The sequence below is a fragment of the Streptopelia decaocto genome (genome assembly GCF_964273445.1).
Source record: "Streptopelia decaocto genome assembly, chromosome: 11".
Classification (NCBI taxonomy): Eukaryota; Metazoa; Chordata; class Aves; order Columbiformes; family Columbidae; genus Streptopelia; species Streptopelia decaocto.
This window is the reverse complement of record NC_138666.1, coordinates 4,328,076-4,343,203: the sequence shown is the minus strand read 5'-3', so window position 1 is coordinate 4,343,203 and position 15,128 is coordinate 4,328,076.

The following is a 15,128-nucleotide window of genomic DNA, read 5'->3' as shown; positions in this document are numbered from 1 at the left end:
AGCAGATTAAATCTAGTATAGAGCATCTTGTCTGTTAGCTGTTGTCAACACCCAGCTCCCTTGCCCACTGTACTAAATTTGTTCTGACTGCTTTTGTTCATATATACATAACAAAAGGTGTCTCTCAGTACCGAGTCTTGCTATAATGAGAAAAAATGTTAAGAAGAAAACTCCGTGTTGAACATTAAAGTGACAATCCTATTCAAACTACCGGAGTGGGTGATTTGCGCCGTCTGTGCCACGTTCTGTAACACAGGGAAATGAAGAGAATCAGACAAGGGCTAGTACTTAAAATTACATGAGCAAAAAAATGTAAATGGAAATCAACAGACTACTGATTATTTCATTTGCAGAGCTTAAACATACTAGTTACCATCAGGAAAAGAAGCACAAAGTTTTAAAGCAGAGCTGTTTGCTGGAATCGTACATATCTTCCTTTGGCAGTCATTGATCTATTTTTCACATATAAGCTATACAGGGTATTAGCTGTATATATTAGCTAAGAGAGTATGAGTTCTCGAAGGAACAGATGGTTATTCCCAGCCCGGACAGCACTTTTTAAGCATTAAGAAATCTATACAACTGTTCAAGTGAATTACCTGCGCTTTGCTACTGCAATTTTAAAGCGCGGTGTAGACTTGAACAGTCCCTACCTCCAGCATCCCCCCGAAATTAGAAGTTTCCTTTCTTATGCCCTCTTCATTTGCCATGCACTTTAAAAATGATGGTTGTCGTCCCTATGAAGATTAGAAGAGCCATGTTGGGTATGTCACAGGCTTTGATGGTAGTATTGCCCCAGGCGTTTGTCATCCAACCTACAGGGAGAACAATGTGTAATGGTAGCGCTTTTTTCAGAACCCTGTAAGTATACAGATATTATTAAATTTTACAGTTACCACAGGGAATGAATCAAAGCCTCCAATAAGCAAATGAACTATATATTATTGCCCTGCCTTTATAGTTTTTGTTCAGTACTATCTGATTGCATTCCTGTTATCACTTAGTTGTTTCTCTGCATGTAGTTTTATCTAATTTCTCTTTATTTCAGTCACTTGCAGAGGAGATAAATGGATTACTTCAGACTAATTGCTACTTATTTAAAAAACCATCAACCTTCTGTAAGAGTTTCAAATTAGGGGTTTAAGCTAGCTTTTACTATCTGTGGTATTTATCTTGAAGCATTTAATCACTGTAGAGTCTGTTAATGAGACATTTTTCTAAAGCCGCTTTCATTTTGCCCTTACCTGCTCTGCCAAAATTTTAAACACAAACAGATTATCACAGTTAAGTAGATAATGAGATATTTACTTCTTTTAGTATCTGTATAGATTGGAAATACCACTGATAAAGCTTGCAGCTGCATGGGTTTCAATGTAAAGTGTCTGACAGACAAAATAAATATTGCATTATCTTGATTTCCCCATCCCTATATGACAGAGGAAGCAGCTGCATTATTTATCTAATTGAAGGAATGCTGTATGTTTAATTAAATGTAAGGGTACTTAGTAATACTGAAAAAGTAAACAAAGGATAAATGACAAAATGAGCCCTAGTCATCTAGTCATTTAATTCACAAGCATTGTATACCCTTTCATATAATTATGGTAGTATGTGCCTGTACATCAGAATCAATGTATCCAATCTATATTCAACAGCATATCAGTTTCTCATCGCCCTTAGTAAGCTTTCTTCTTTTCCCAGTGCGATTGGATAGGGAGCTCACAGAGCCTAATTCTCACATACCCACTTGCACTAATTGTCAGTGGGATTCATCTGTTCTTCCCTGGGTGTGAGAGCAAAATCCACCTTCCTATTGCTGATTTAGAAAATGTTTGAAGTCGATCTGTTTTTTAAAACACACTTTAATCCCAAAGCATTGAGTGATGCTCGGGTAGGAAACGGGATTGTCGCGGGCCATGTGAAATTGAGCTTCAGCACCACAAACTGAGCAGGAGTTTTCTCGCTCGTTCTAATTGATGCTCCCAGCAATGGCTGCAGCGTGGTGGCAGCCTCAGATGAACACAGGCCTGATTATTGTTGGTATCTGAGGAAAAAGCACAGTGCACGAGTTAAAATATTTACAAGTCCTAGGCTCTCTGAGGGAGCAGTTGACATCTCACAGTTAAAATATAGTTTTCCAGGAATCTAAGCCTTTATTTGTTGGGTGAAGGTTTCCACATAAAGATCCTGCAGGATCTGGAATGTGGATTCTGATGAAAAACATGTTCCTTGTGAAAAAGTTCTTATCTTTACAACCAGCTACCTCAAAAGACTCAGTGAAAGCCATAAGACATAATTAGATCATGGAGTTTGATCCCTGCCAAATTCATAATTTAAGTCAATGCTTAAGTCACATCTCTAACAACAACAACATAAAGGAACTGCCATTAGCGCATGGAACTGGTGCTTTCATGTGCTAATACACTGATCACTCCAATTTTCTGTTAAAATCAGGACTCAAGAAGTCCTAACTTAATCCTCAATCTCTATGAATTATCTCAGAGGTGGATTTTTCTTAATTATTTTGCTTTCATAAAGAATAAAAAAAAAATCCATTAATATATAGTTAAAGTCTATTAAGTGTCTTGCATGAAAGTAAAGTTTGGAACAAGTGTGTTTTGCCTGAGGTTAAGCAACTCTTTGTTCAGGACTTAATTCAATAGATCAAGCTTCCCAGCATATCCATTCTTCCAAGGCACTCCCTGTCTTTCACAAATATAGCAAAATAAACATGAAGGAATACCATCAAGAAGAAGATATGCAGCTTGTGTAAGTAATTATGTCCCTTGTTAGTTCACTATAAAGTAATTTTCTTTTTTATTTTTTCCCCCCACTCTTTACATTTCTTAGTGTGCCCTGGAAGGTATTTTTACTTAATTTTGTTTAGAAATTTGAAAAGCAAGAGAAAGTGAGGGATGATTACAGACTTTATTTAAGGGTTTGATTTTGGTTTCTCTCTGTTCTTATATCAAAGATAAAATGGAAGTGGTGGTGTCATGTTCAGGTAATGAGATTTTATATTAAAAAGAATAAATTAAGCTCATAAAGCCAATGGCAGGAGGGACATGAGGAACCATTTCTAGCTCACAAAAAGGACTTTATACATTAATGCAGTGAGCATCAAGAGTTATTAGGAGTTGAAATTCAAAGCTCAAAGGATGTCAAGTGCTTCAAAAGCAAAGGCTTATTTTGTATTGTTTATATTTAGAAGTGATACGGAGCTCCCTTGAAATATTTTACCCATGATGTCAAAAATCAAAAGCATTACAGGGAAAAAAAGAACTCGGGACATTTCCCTTGCAAACAAGAGTTCTGTCCGTGACACACCAGAGGATTCCTCTGAGGTACAGATTTGTACGCAGCACCGCTTACCAAAAAAACACAAACATCCCCTCTGCTTAGCTGCACGTTGTTGCTTGCCATGAAAATTCATAGTACACAGGAAGGTTTGACTGTAACATTCACGACTTCTTTTTTTCTTTTTCTTTTTCTTTTCTTTTTTTTTTTTTTTTTAAGTAAAACCCCAAATCCTGGAATATCAGTATGTGGTCATTTTTTAAATAGATATTTTTTTGAAAAGCTGTGTGACATTTTTCTTTAATGGCTGATTTTTTTTTAATGTCAGCTACATTTTTAAAGCATGAGGCCTGGTTGTAACTAGCCTCGGCACTGCTACTGTACATCAGACTGTACTATTTGATCATTAATTTATCACAGTTCTAGCAGTTTGTTTGACAGGTGATAGTGCTTTCATCTAATGGCTACACAGCGAGTGTGTGGTGCACTAAAGAGTGGATGCCACTGACTCGAGTTAGAAATCAGCAGACAACAGCCACTTTGCAGAGCTTTATCGATTTACCAGGATCATTTAAAGATACGAAACAAATGGAATAATGAATGCCAATTCAGCTCACTGTAGGGTTTTTTTTCTTATAGTTATTTAGTCGGGAGCATATTAATAGAGTTTTGTTGCTAGCGGTGTTGTTATTACAACTATTTGCAGTGGTGCAAAAATCAAGGCGCAAGTTTGAATATTTGTGCTAGAAATGCGATGTCCATGTTCGGTGCAGCTTAGGAAGTTGATACTTGGCAGAAGTATGAAGCATACTGGAATATTATGAATATTTACATGCTAAATTCAACCTTTCTTAAAATTAACTGGTGAGGATGTTCTCTGGATTAGGTATGTAAATATGAATATTGCACTGATGGGAGGTGCAAAATAAGACACCTTTTGCAAGCAATGCCCCGGCAACCTGTACTTTAGCATAGAGGGAAACAAACTATATTTAATCTGTTACCTTTCTGCTGAAGAAACAGTGACCTCTAAACCTGTTAGCAGCCCCATGAACTTCAGAGACTCTAATCCTGAAGCACTTGGCTACACCAGGTCTTAGTTGAAATGGATATGAAGAGGTGCAAGGGGTGCTTTGAATTTTAAAGTCAGTGCCTATAGACTTCTGCCTCTGGTGTTGGACAAGCTGGCTTAGGCCAAAGCTCAGATGACTCACGGAAGTTAATTAGTTTTCTGAGGTGCTAATTGCTCATATTTCCCACTGAAGTCAATAGGGAAACTCCCACGTGCTGTGGCGGGAGCTGGAAACTGTCCACACAGTGTTGTGGGACATCCAGAAGCAGCAGAGTTGCCTTTTGTAGTGGAGACAGTGGGAGTTGCTTACAAACATGAAGGAAACCAAAATGATGTCAAAAGAAATTTTATTTTCCTTAGTGGTTTTTACAAAAATCGCAAGTGAATAGTAAACACAAAAACTTTGTCAGACATTTTCAGTATTTATTTTAAACGGATCTGGATGCATAAGTATGTGCTGGCCTTTCTCCTTTTAATTGCAAGTCACAGGAATGTTGATTCCTGCAGGGTTGCCATGTACCCAGTCCCCAGAAATGATGCTTATTTATCTAAAGTTATGAGTAGACCACTGTCTGTAGGTTTGTAGCAGCTCATCAGTGTTGAGTTTGCGTAAGCCTGGCTCCAGGAAGGACCCCGTGCCTTGGTTGAGTTGATCATGAACTCTTTTTGCTATTGGCTTTTAAGTTCCTGTGCTGTTGATCTGTCACATTTCCAACATAACAAATTTTGTTTGGTTTGTTTGGAAGTTTGCTAGTTAATTCTAAGTAAAAACTGGTTAATTTTATTTAGTGTTAAAGTAAATGTGTTATCAACTGCTCTTGTGAGGAATTAAAGTGGGAGTGTTTTAGTGATAGTTAAAAGGGGGGCGCAAAATAAAAAGAGCTGCGCTTTCATCTTGCCTTCTTTCCCTTCACCGTGGAGTACCAGTTAGGAGCTGCTCAAAGTCCTGGGTAAGCTGCACATCGTGGTCTGCCTTTCCATTTGTCCTCCTGCCTACAGAACCATAAGCTAAAAATACCTTGGACAAGCAATTCCCTTCATCTTCTCACTTCAGCTTGCCAGTTCCCAGCCCAGCTCCTCCTCCTTCCACCGTTTGAATGCCAGTTTGAGGAGCTCTCTTCACATTTTTGGCTATCACGTTTCCGGGAGGTAGGATGGGTTTCCCCACAGCCAGCCTGGTTATAAATAGTTACTTGCCTGCATGAAGAGCTTGTGTCCTTGGCAGGGGGTCCTGCCAAGAGCAATTGCCATGTGATGGAGCCATATCTGGTCTTATCTTCTCCTAGAAGTACTGCCCCTGGTCCTGCAAGGTCTTTCCTGGAAGATCCTGCTCACATGATTTCAGCATTAACTCCAGATGCCATTTCCCTGTGAGGGCAGTGGAAGTGCAATGTGAATTTTTCCATTTGCAGCAGGATAAGGAGGGTGGGCTCAGGAGAGCAGATTCTCATCTCCATTGCTGCTGAAAACCAAAAAGAATTCAGCTGGAATGAATGAAGTCGTCCCAGCGATAGCCTTATACCACAGAGATCAAAGTCTGCCCTTCCCTCATATTTTAAGCTACACTCCAACCAATATGCAAACTGCGTTTTTACCTTCGCTTTCTCTGCTCCTAATTCCCACAGTTGAAGTCTACAACCTAAATCCTGAATCTCTGTCCCCGGGGCTGCCCCTTCCCACTCTTGCCACTGCTCGGTGGTTTGGCAGACGGGGGCAGGCGGAGGGGGTGGCCGACGTGAATGCAAATGCGCGGCGCTGGGCAAGCTTGGCTCGGGTCGGCTTGTTTGTTTGTTGCTGCTGTTTTTGCTGGCCTAAATCTCTGGAAAACATCTCATGTGATTCACGTAACACCGAAGACAAGTAGGGTCGGACTTGCGGAGGGGAACAAACACTTGGCGGGGATCAGCTGCCCGACGTGGCGCAGCAAAGACTGGGATCGAGAGGGATGCCAAAAAGCTCTTTGTCTCACATGCACATTAGGATAAGTAACATTGCTCCTCGCCATCTGTCTCTCCCTATGAACCTCTGCCTCATTCCCATGTAATAAGAAGATTCATAGAAGTACCAGCTGTGACCTTATAGGGAAGCCTGAGAAACTTTGCCTTTTTAACCAGCACTGGGAGAGTCAGATTTGGCACCATCGAACACAGTTGTGTGTCTGTAATTTTTTTTGTTGCTGCTCTGCTGCCATCTCTTCCCCCAGCAGTCATGCAGCGTTCATAGAAAGATGAAAGCCACCGTGGCAGTTCAGGAGAGGCTGGCAACTGCCAAACAGGAGTTTCAGTGGGCTATTTTTTTTCTTTTGTTTCTTCCTGCTCTAATAAGGCTGAATAACATGAGGAGAAGAGACCGTCAGATGTGGCGATTTCCTCGTCTCTGACTGCTGATATAGGCCAAGAAGACCAAAATAGTAGTGACCAAGATGAAAAAGTGGTGTCAATATTTGTTTTATGAACCTGGCACAAAGCATAGAGCAAGGTTGCCAGCTTTGGGGCTCCCTTGCAGATGTGGTGATGTGTTCTCCTCTGGGTTAAATGTGAGCTGTGTCCCTCCTACCCCATCGGCAGGATGTTCGGCAACCGAGGTTGCTGGCAGCGAACCCGATGTGGGTGATGGTGCCTGTGGTTGTGCTGTAGGCGCCTGTGCAGCTGCGATGCAGGTAAATTTACACTGAGCTTTTCCACAGAGCAGGATGCGAGTCCTCCTGTTTCACACATTCATGGCAGAGCAGACTGGGGATTCCCCTGACCTGTGAATTTGTGATGCCACCTGTGTAAAGGACTAATTTTCAGTTCAGAGTCATTCTGAAAAATTAGGGGAAAGATGTTTCGAACCAAAAAATCTACCTTGGCTAATCAAAATTTAAAGGAAAAAAATGAATTTGTAATCAGTTAAACCATGTAATTCAAACTCAGATTAAGCACTTGATCATCAAACCTGGTTTGAGTGCAGTGAAAATAAATCTCAGATTGAAATATTTCATTTTTTAATTATCAAAAGAACTATTTTTACTTTTTCATTAAAAACAACTACCTGAAAATGTTATCAGTGTAGCTGTCATAGAATATTGCAATGGATCTGAATTATGTTTATTGTTGAAACATATAAGGCAAAAAACTTTCCACATTATAATTGTAGGACAATTAAAATTCCATGGGTATTTTTATGGATAAAGTAATTGCTAAGTTTTCCAAAGTAGAAGAATTAGTGTAAGTGCTCCTGAAATTTCCCTCTTGAGCATCTGTATTTCTTGGAAAACTCATTGTAACTGTATAAAACCCGTTCCTCCAAACTTCACGCTCATCAGTGTTTAACTATTTAAAACATCATTTACCCTAAAAGTTTAAGAAATTAGAACAAAAGTTTGTTGTCTCCCTCTCTTGTGCAATTGTCTTGTGAGGGGAACTCGGCTTTTCACTGGGACATGCGCTCGCATGTTACTGAAACACTTAAAATTGCACCCAATATCACCAAGAGCAGCAGATGGATCTGTCAGCTGTTTTGCTGAAAATGGTAAATATCTTCCCTGGAACATTCATAAGTTGCCTGAGGCAAAATTTCACAGTGGAAACAGTGAGATTTCTCTTTACATAACATTCCTAGTACTCACGAAAGTCTAGGTCCCCCCCGCACGTCGGATTAAAATGCCCATGAAGCAGAAGATGATGAATGGGCACAGCTGGGCTGGGAGAAGGGCATTTTCAGAAGCCCTTGGCCGTAGCCTGACCGCAGCCCATCAAAGCCGCAGGGAGCAGCACATGAACAGTGTCTTTAGGACTTACTGTTGCGTGTTTTCACATTTAGGTGGAGACCGAAATAGGCTCTGATGATGGCTTTGTGCTCCTCTCCTTCCACGGGGTCTTAGTGGTAGAGCGAGCAGAGTCTTCCTCACATGGTCGCCTGGAGGGTTCTGCGGGACCGCTCAGGTCAGGAATTGGAGGTGTCCTAGGTTGTGTACCATAACACACTCACAGCCCCAGAGCGATGATGTCCACATCTAAGAGGAGCTAATCCCTGCTGGAGAGACAAGGGAAAAATTTAATGGGCAGGGAAAATTTTAATGAAATGTAACAAGGGCAAGTGTAGAGTCTTGCATCTGGGTAGGAACAACCCCAGCTTCCATTATAAATTGGGGAATGACCTATTAGAGTGCAGTGTAGGGGAAAGGGACCTGGGGGTCCTGGTGGACAGCAGGATGACCATGAGCCAGCACTGGGCCCTTGTGGCCAGGAAGGCCAATGGTAGCTGGGGTGGATTAGAAGGGCCCAGAGAACCCTGAATTTAATGAAGGGTTATCTATGTTTTCAAGTTCATTTGTTATTAAGGCAGGGTGTGAAATTAAAACCCAATAGTCATCTCCAAATAACTATGCTCTGCAATAAGGATAAGCAGACAGATGTCAATTAAGATTTTCCCAGGTAGTCTACTGCAATAAGAGAATCTTAGACACTGTCTTAATTACAATACCTTTTAAAAGTTTATTCTTGTTACTACTGATGTTTTTAATGCATTACAATGTCTGTAGCCAAAAATAATTTTTAAATGTCTCTTTTGTTGAATTACATACTTATTGCAAAAAAGAAATCAGATGTTTCTGAGAGCAAAGTTTGTTATGGGCATTGTAAGTGTTTGAAGTTTTGATCATTCATTTTCTGATGGCCTGAGAAATTATTGTTTATGAGTTTATATATTGCTACTGTAGGCAAAAAAGGAGAAAGTACCATGCGTGCACTTACACCGAAGGGGATTTCCACGGTTTCCAAGGTTCACCTCCAGCTTTTGTCAGCCTTACCCTTTGAAGCCTGAAATACCTGGTGTCTTTGTACGAGACGGAGCATTCATGCATTGGACTTTTCTGTCAACTGAGTAAGAGTTATTTTAAACAAAATCCTGGACCCAAAGTGAAAATTTTAATCTATTTGACATCACCTACGTGCAAGTACAGACTTTGGGTCAAGTTTTGAACTCAACTTCATACAGTAACGGTTTGTGTGATTAGTCTTGATGGGACTAGACGTCTAATGGGAGAGCTGTTGAGCAAGTGCTTGCGTGTATGGGGTTGCTGTCTGTTTGCTGATGTATCAGCCCTGCCTGGTGAACAGAAAGAATGAAAGCTCTTGACTCAGGCTGCTGTGAATTGGGTTTTATTTGAAATCTGATTGGAAAGTTTGTAATGTGACTCAGTCCGTGCAACAAAAACAACAGTCATTTCTGGGGAAATTCCTCGTAGTGGGCCCAGCTGTTTGCATCGTGTGGGATCTGCTGTGGGATGGGGCTTTCTTGGGTCATTAAGTGGTGAGAGGGCGCAGGGGGTGAGAACACCTACCAGGGAGGCCTATGAGCAACAGCTTGGGCTGAGGAAAATAATGCAGGTTTGGGCATCTGTGAAAGTGTGAAAAGCTTTAAGGCTTTCCTCTGGTGCCTTGATTCCTCGAGGGAACCGTATGGCAAGCTCTGCAAACAAAATAGATAATATTTTATGTTCAAAGCAGACATCTAATTGCATCTCCCAGCCACTGGGCTACAGCATATTTACTGATTCTGTCTTCTGTAACCCAGCCTAAGACTCTCATTTACAGTCCCCAGCACGCGTGTGAAGCACAGTGGTGCAACCCCCGCCTCCCTCGGCTCTAGTGTGCTTGTAGTAGGGACTACAGGTGCTCGTGCCAAACTTGCTTGTAGCTTGGACGTAATAAAGCAGAGGGAAAAACTGTAAACAAACCATTTGGAACCTAATTTCAGCTCCCTCTACATTAATCCAGCTATGAGTCAAGGAAAATTTTTGTTCTTTTGGGAACCTGACCTTGTTGCCTGCACACCAAATGCAGGCAGAAACAAAGAGGCTGGAGAATGAAAGAAAATAAGACCAAAGGTCCCTGTTTTTTTCTTGATTTTTAGGCTTTCTTTTCAGGGGGCAAAAAAACCCAAATACCCCTTGACCCAGAAGCAAATAAATCTAAAGAAGTTTTTCCTAATGCAGATAATAAATGCAGTGTATAATAGTGTAACGTAGTGAAAGGAGTGACTGTTCCTGCCACTGGTTTTTTAGGTCATTGTCCCTGGGATCCTGGGATACACTGTTCCAGACTGTCCCCTGGGATACACTGTTCCAGACTCTGAGCTAGTTTTGGACTGAGATGGTGATACAGCTGCAAGTTGGATCCAATTTGATGCTTCTATGTCACTTGGTTGTGTAGGTCTGGGTAGTCCTAATCTTCATAGGGAACTGAGGACCACCAGAAGAGTTGAACTGTTTACAGCTTTTGCTTTCTGGTCACTTCAAAGGGATTTCAGGCACACTTCATCCCTTTTCTTCTGTGGTGAGAAGGATGTACTGTGAAATGGTTCTACCAGCATCTAAAGCAGCAACAGCAGTTATCTGAGTGACTGTAGTGGAACAGTCTTCTTGCTTCGTTTTCCTGCCTTCCTATAGCTTATTTAAAAGCAGGTACTGCGAGGTTTGTTATTCCCAATTGGAAATGTCAGCTGGTTTAATTTGTTTGGGTTGGAGAGCTGGGTGAGGAGCTGGGGATGTGGTAGCATGGCACACGCAGGGCTCGCTCGCTGCAGGTCTGGTCACAGAGCCTGTTTGTGGCCAGCGCTGCCGCTCACTGCACTGTTCACTGGAAGAGTGCACAGACTCATGCAAACTGATGGCAATGCAAAAATAAAGCTATGTTTTGGGGATTATTAATAATAATCATGTTGGCAGAGTTATGGTAATAATTGTGCCATGAACAGTATGTGGACAGTTGTAGCATCGAGCATTTTATGGAAGGGATGTTAGGTTAGGAATCCAAACTCCAAATGGGCCCCAGGGGAAGAGGTTTATTGTTGTGCTCATCCAGCAGAGCAGCCAGAACCTATGCAAAATCTGGGGAAGGAAGGAAGGAAGGAAGGAAGGAAGGAAGGAAGGAAGGAAGGAAGGAAGGAAGGAAGGAAGGAAGGAAGGAAGGAAGGAAGGAAGGAAGGAAGGAAGGAAGGAAGGAAGGAAGGAAGGAAGGAAGGAAGGAAGGAAGGAAGGAAGGAAGGAAGGAAGGAAGGAAGGAAGGAAGGAAGGAAGGAAGGAAGGAAGGAAGGAAGGAAGGAAGGAAGGAAGGAAGGAAGGAAGGAATTCAGTAGCACCTGGGAGGAAGAAGAGGTATTTCACGAGTTGGACAAGGGAAAAAAAAAAATCTGATACAAATTAAGTTCAGGAAAAAAAAAAAAAAACAAAAACAAAAAAAAAAAAAAAAACAAACAACAACAACAACAACAGCAAAAACAAAACAAAAAAAAAACCCAAACAACAACCAAACAAAACCCCCATACAAACAAACAAAAAACCCCGCCAACATGTGGAAATCAATTGTGTCCAGGACAGTTAAAGGAGACATCAAGGCAGTTACTAGACAGAATGATACGGGGATAGATGCAAAAGACATGAAAGGTAAGGCTTTTAGGTTTCGCTTTTGAGAGGTTACAACTTCAAAAGAAACCAAGTAAACCAAAATAAAATGTTTCTTTCTCATTTTGAAGTGATTTGGCCATAGGTGCCCATGTTCTTTTTATAGTTTTGTCCTCTGGAAGGCTTGAGTCCTCCTAAAGCTCACTCCAGGCAGCCTCTCAAGCTCGTTCACCTCCATGATTAGCAAGAGGCCTGTGGTGCACTGAAATGTTATAAGGAGCCTACAGAGGAACTCATCGGGAACCAGAGAGGTTGCTGCCTTGGCAGGATTCCTCTTACTGTTTTGTGAAGATAAAAGGAGGATAAGTAAAGGTTAGTATTTCAAAGAAAGTGTCTTGGATCTTAAAATATTTGGTGAAATTATTCAAGAATAGTTCATTCATGTGAAAGTAGTTTCTGTGTATTGCTGTCAAGGTCAATGAAAGCTAAAGTCTGATGCGGGCCAAGCAAGCAAAAACCGCCTGTGGGCTCCCTGAGCTTACGTGCCTGGCCACTAAGCCTGACATAGCAAAGTCTGTGGGGAGCAGGAGCAGGACCTCGCAGGCTTTCTTGGGGCAGTTCTGCTGTTGTTTTAAGTTGGGCTAAGACCTGTAATGTCACCAGGAGGGTCACAGTGCGTACTTCAGGAGTGCTGATGTGACTCCTTGGGATCTCGTTCTGTCCAAGCTCAGAAGCTCCTTCCCCCCCAGCTGCCCACCCTGTGCTGGAGGCTGGATCCCACCCAGCCCAGGCCTCCTGGCCACCACGGCAGAGACCAAGTGATGGTGTGCAGGTCCACCGGGCAGCTGGTGGAGGATGTATTAAATATTTGGCTCCTCTTTTAACACAAAATTAATGTTTAAACAACCAAGTTTTCCAAACAGCTCAGATGTTAGGTAGTGAGATGCAGGGGACCTGACAGCCTTGAGCTGTGCCGCAATCACGCCGAGCCGGGGATTTTGACAGAAGGCTGCTGCTGTGTCTGAACACAACCGATGAGCGTTGCGTGACACGGCAGCTGGTTCTAGCTGGTTATCCGAGGCCACTAACATGAAGCTGTTTACAGGGGCTGAACTTTTGGAAACCAGCTCGTACTTAGGAGTCTCTGCTGTAGCTAATGACCCTGAGCAGACTGTGGCTGCCAGCAGCTGCTGGCCGTGTCCTCCGAAGCCCAGAGCTCCTAGCATGGAAACCTCTGCTGAGCATCTGTGCGTTGAGTAAATGCAAACGTTTGTGGAGGCTTAGTGGGTCTTGCTCCTGATCGTCTGATTCTTTGCTGAAGACCCATGTGCCAAGTTGTCGGGCGTAAGCGCTCAGGCTTCAGTCACTGATTGAAGAGATGCTATGGAAAGGTTGTTAGCAAAATTACATTCCTCAAGTAAAGGAGGAGAGGTATGAGAGCTGGGCATTCCATGGGGTTGTTCACTGTGACTTTGGCAAGTGCAAGCAAGCTGAGATTGCTTTTTCATTTCATACAGTGTAGTAAATGTTTCATACTTAAATTTTAGAGATTATTATCTGTAAGCTGAAAATATCTGTTGATATGCCCTTACTGAAGTGATGTGTCTGTATCTGAGTACAAAAACATTCTGCTGTGATGTATTTATCTCTGACTTTGAAGGTGAATAATCTATTGGACTTGACAGTAATTTGGAAACATTAATGCATGTAATTCGCTGGAAGTAAGAAGTGGATTTCTTTGTTGATTTGCATTGACGTTGGGCAATTTAGCAATTAGTATGCATCCATATTGTTACGACATTTCTTAGTTTTCTGAGGAAATGTATAGACATCTGCCATCCACTAAAGGAACAGGAAAGGATATCTACTCATAACTGGTGTTAATAATTTTAAGGCAGTGGTATTTAGTAAAGCCTGTTTGACATATAATTTTCACAGAAGTCCCATGCACGGTGTTTTCTGAGGCCTCTGTGAAGCTGGGTGATGCACTGACTTGGTGCTGGACCAGTGTGAGCAAGTTTGTACTCAACACAATAAAACAGGTGCAGAAGTGTGATTCCAGGTGCCATTCCCCTCCCCACAAAGCAAAGGGACTTCTCCTTTGGTGGACTGGGGGAAAAAATGGGCTACATCTTCAGTGTCAGTTTGAATCTTGTCTTTGTTCCCTGCCATTTTGATGCCTGGATTTTGTAGCACGCTGTGTTTTTTTGCTGGGCTTGTGAAACGTACATATTCCAACTTAAAAATCTGCATGTTCCCATCTGTACCCTGAGGATATCTCAAAAGGGGGGGATTCAGAAACTAGGGGAAGAAAGGTTTCATGAATTTTGCAAACTTTTTCCTTTGAGTGCTTTTTTCATACTTGAGTGACACTTAGGGATTACTTACGCTATCCACTATAATTTAACGTGTTACACAATAAAGAGTATCTGCTGTTCTTTGTGTATTTCAATAACAGTGCTTTCCTTATCTATTTTCCCCAGCTTGCCATTTCGTGCAGGCAGAGGACTTGCTTCGGTCATAAATGCAGTTTCACAACCTGCATCGCTCCTCTCTCTTGCATGTCGAACATGGCATTTCAACAGCTGAGAATTCAGTGGTTGTCAGATGAATCAGGATTCGAATTAATAGCTTGTGTATTTCTTTGGAATAGTGTTTTCAGCCCAAGATTGATTTGTAAGCACTCCAAACTGCACTCGTAAATGCAAATGTGCAACTTCTGTTAACATCAGTGACGATATAATTTGCATACTGAGTGAAGTGTAGGCTGTATTAGTTATCTTCTAGATTTTACTGTCTTCATGCAAGTTCAGTGTAGTATTTTCCACACACTTGGACACCTGTGCAAAATGAGGAGCTGTTGCTTTGTAAATATTCATGTTTCAGGCTGTTGTATGTGTATTGTTGAAACACCCAAACCGTTGTATCACAGACCATACCTGCATACATCAGTTACCTGATTTCTACCCCTGTGACTCTGTGCCTATTTTACTATTCTTCTGAAATATTTTGCAAGAGGAAAGGAAAATAAGAAATATTTCAGGACAGACTCATGAGACAGAGTTGAATCCTCTTATTTTAAGAGATCTATTCTAATTTGTCCTTTAGCTTTGCCTTCATTGCATGGCTCATTCCATCTTCAAATAAGTATCTAAAATAGGTTCTATCTGTATATGGAAAAGGAAGCTGGACACCCAATTTTTAAGTGACTTAAGCTGTATAAGAAGAATCTCTTTCTTATGACCCTGCAATACTCCTGAGCAATTAACAGTTTCCCTTCCACCCCCTCACCCTGTATTTTTCCAATGCGTTTAACTTCAGGTACAGGTTTGGGCCCCCTTCCAGGAGCTGCACTTCTCAGTAATGGGTGTG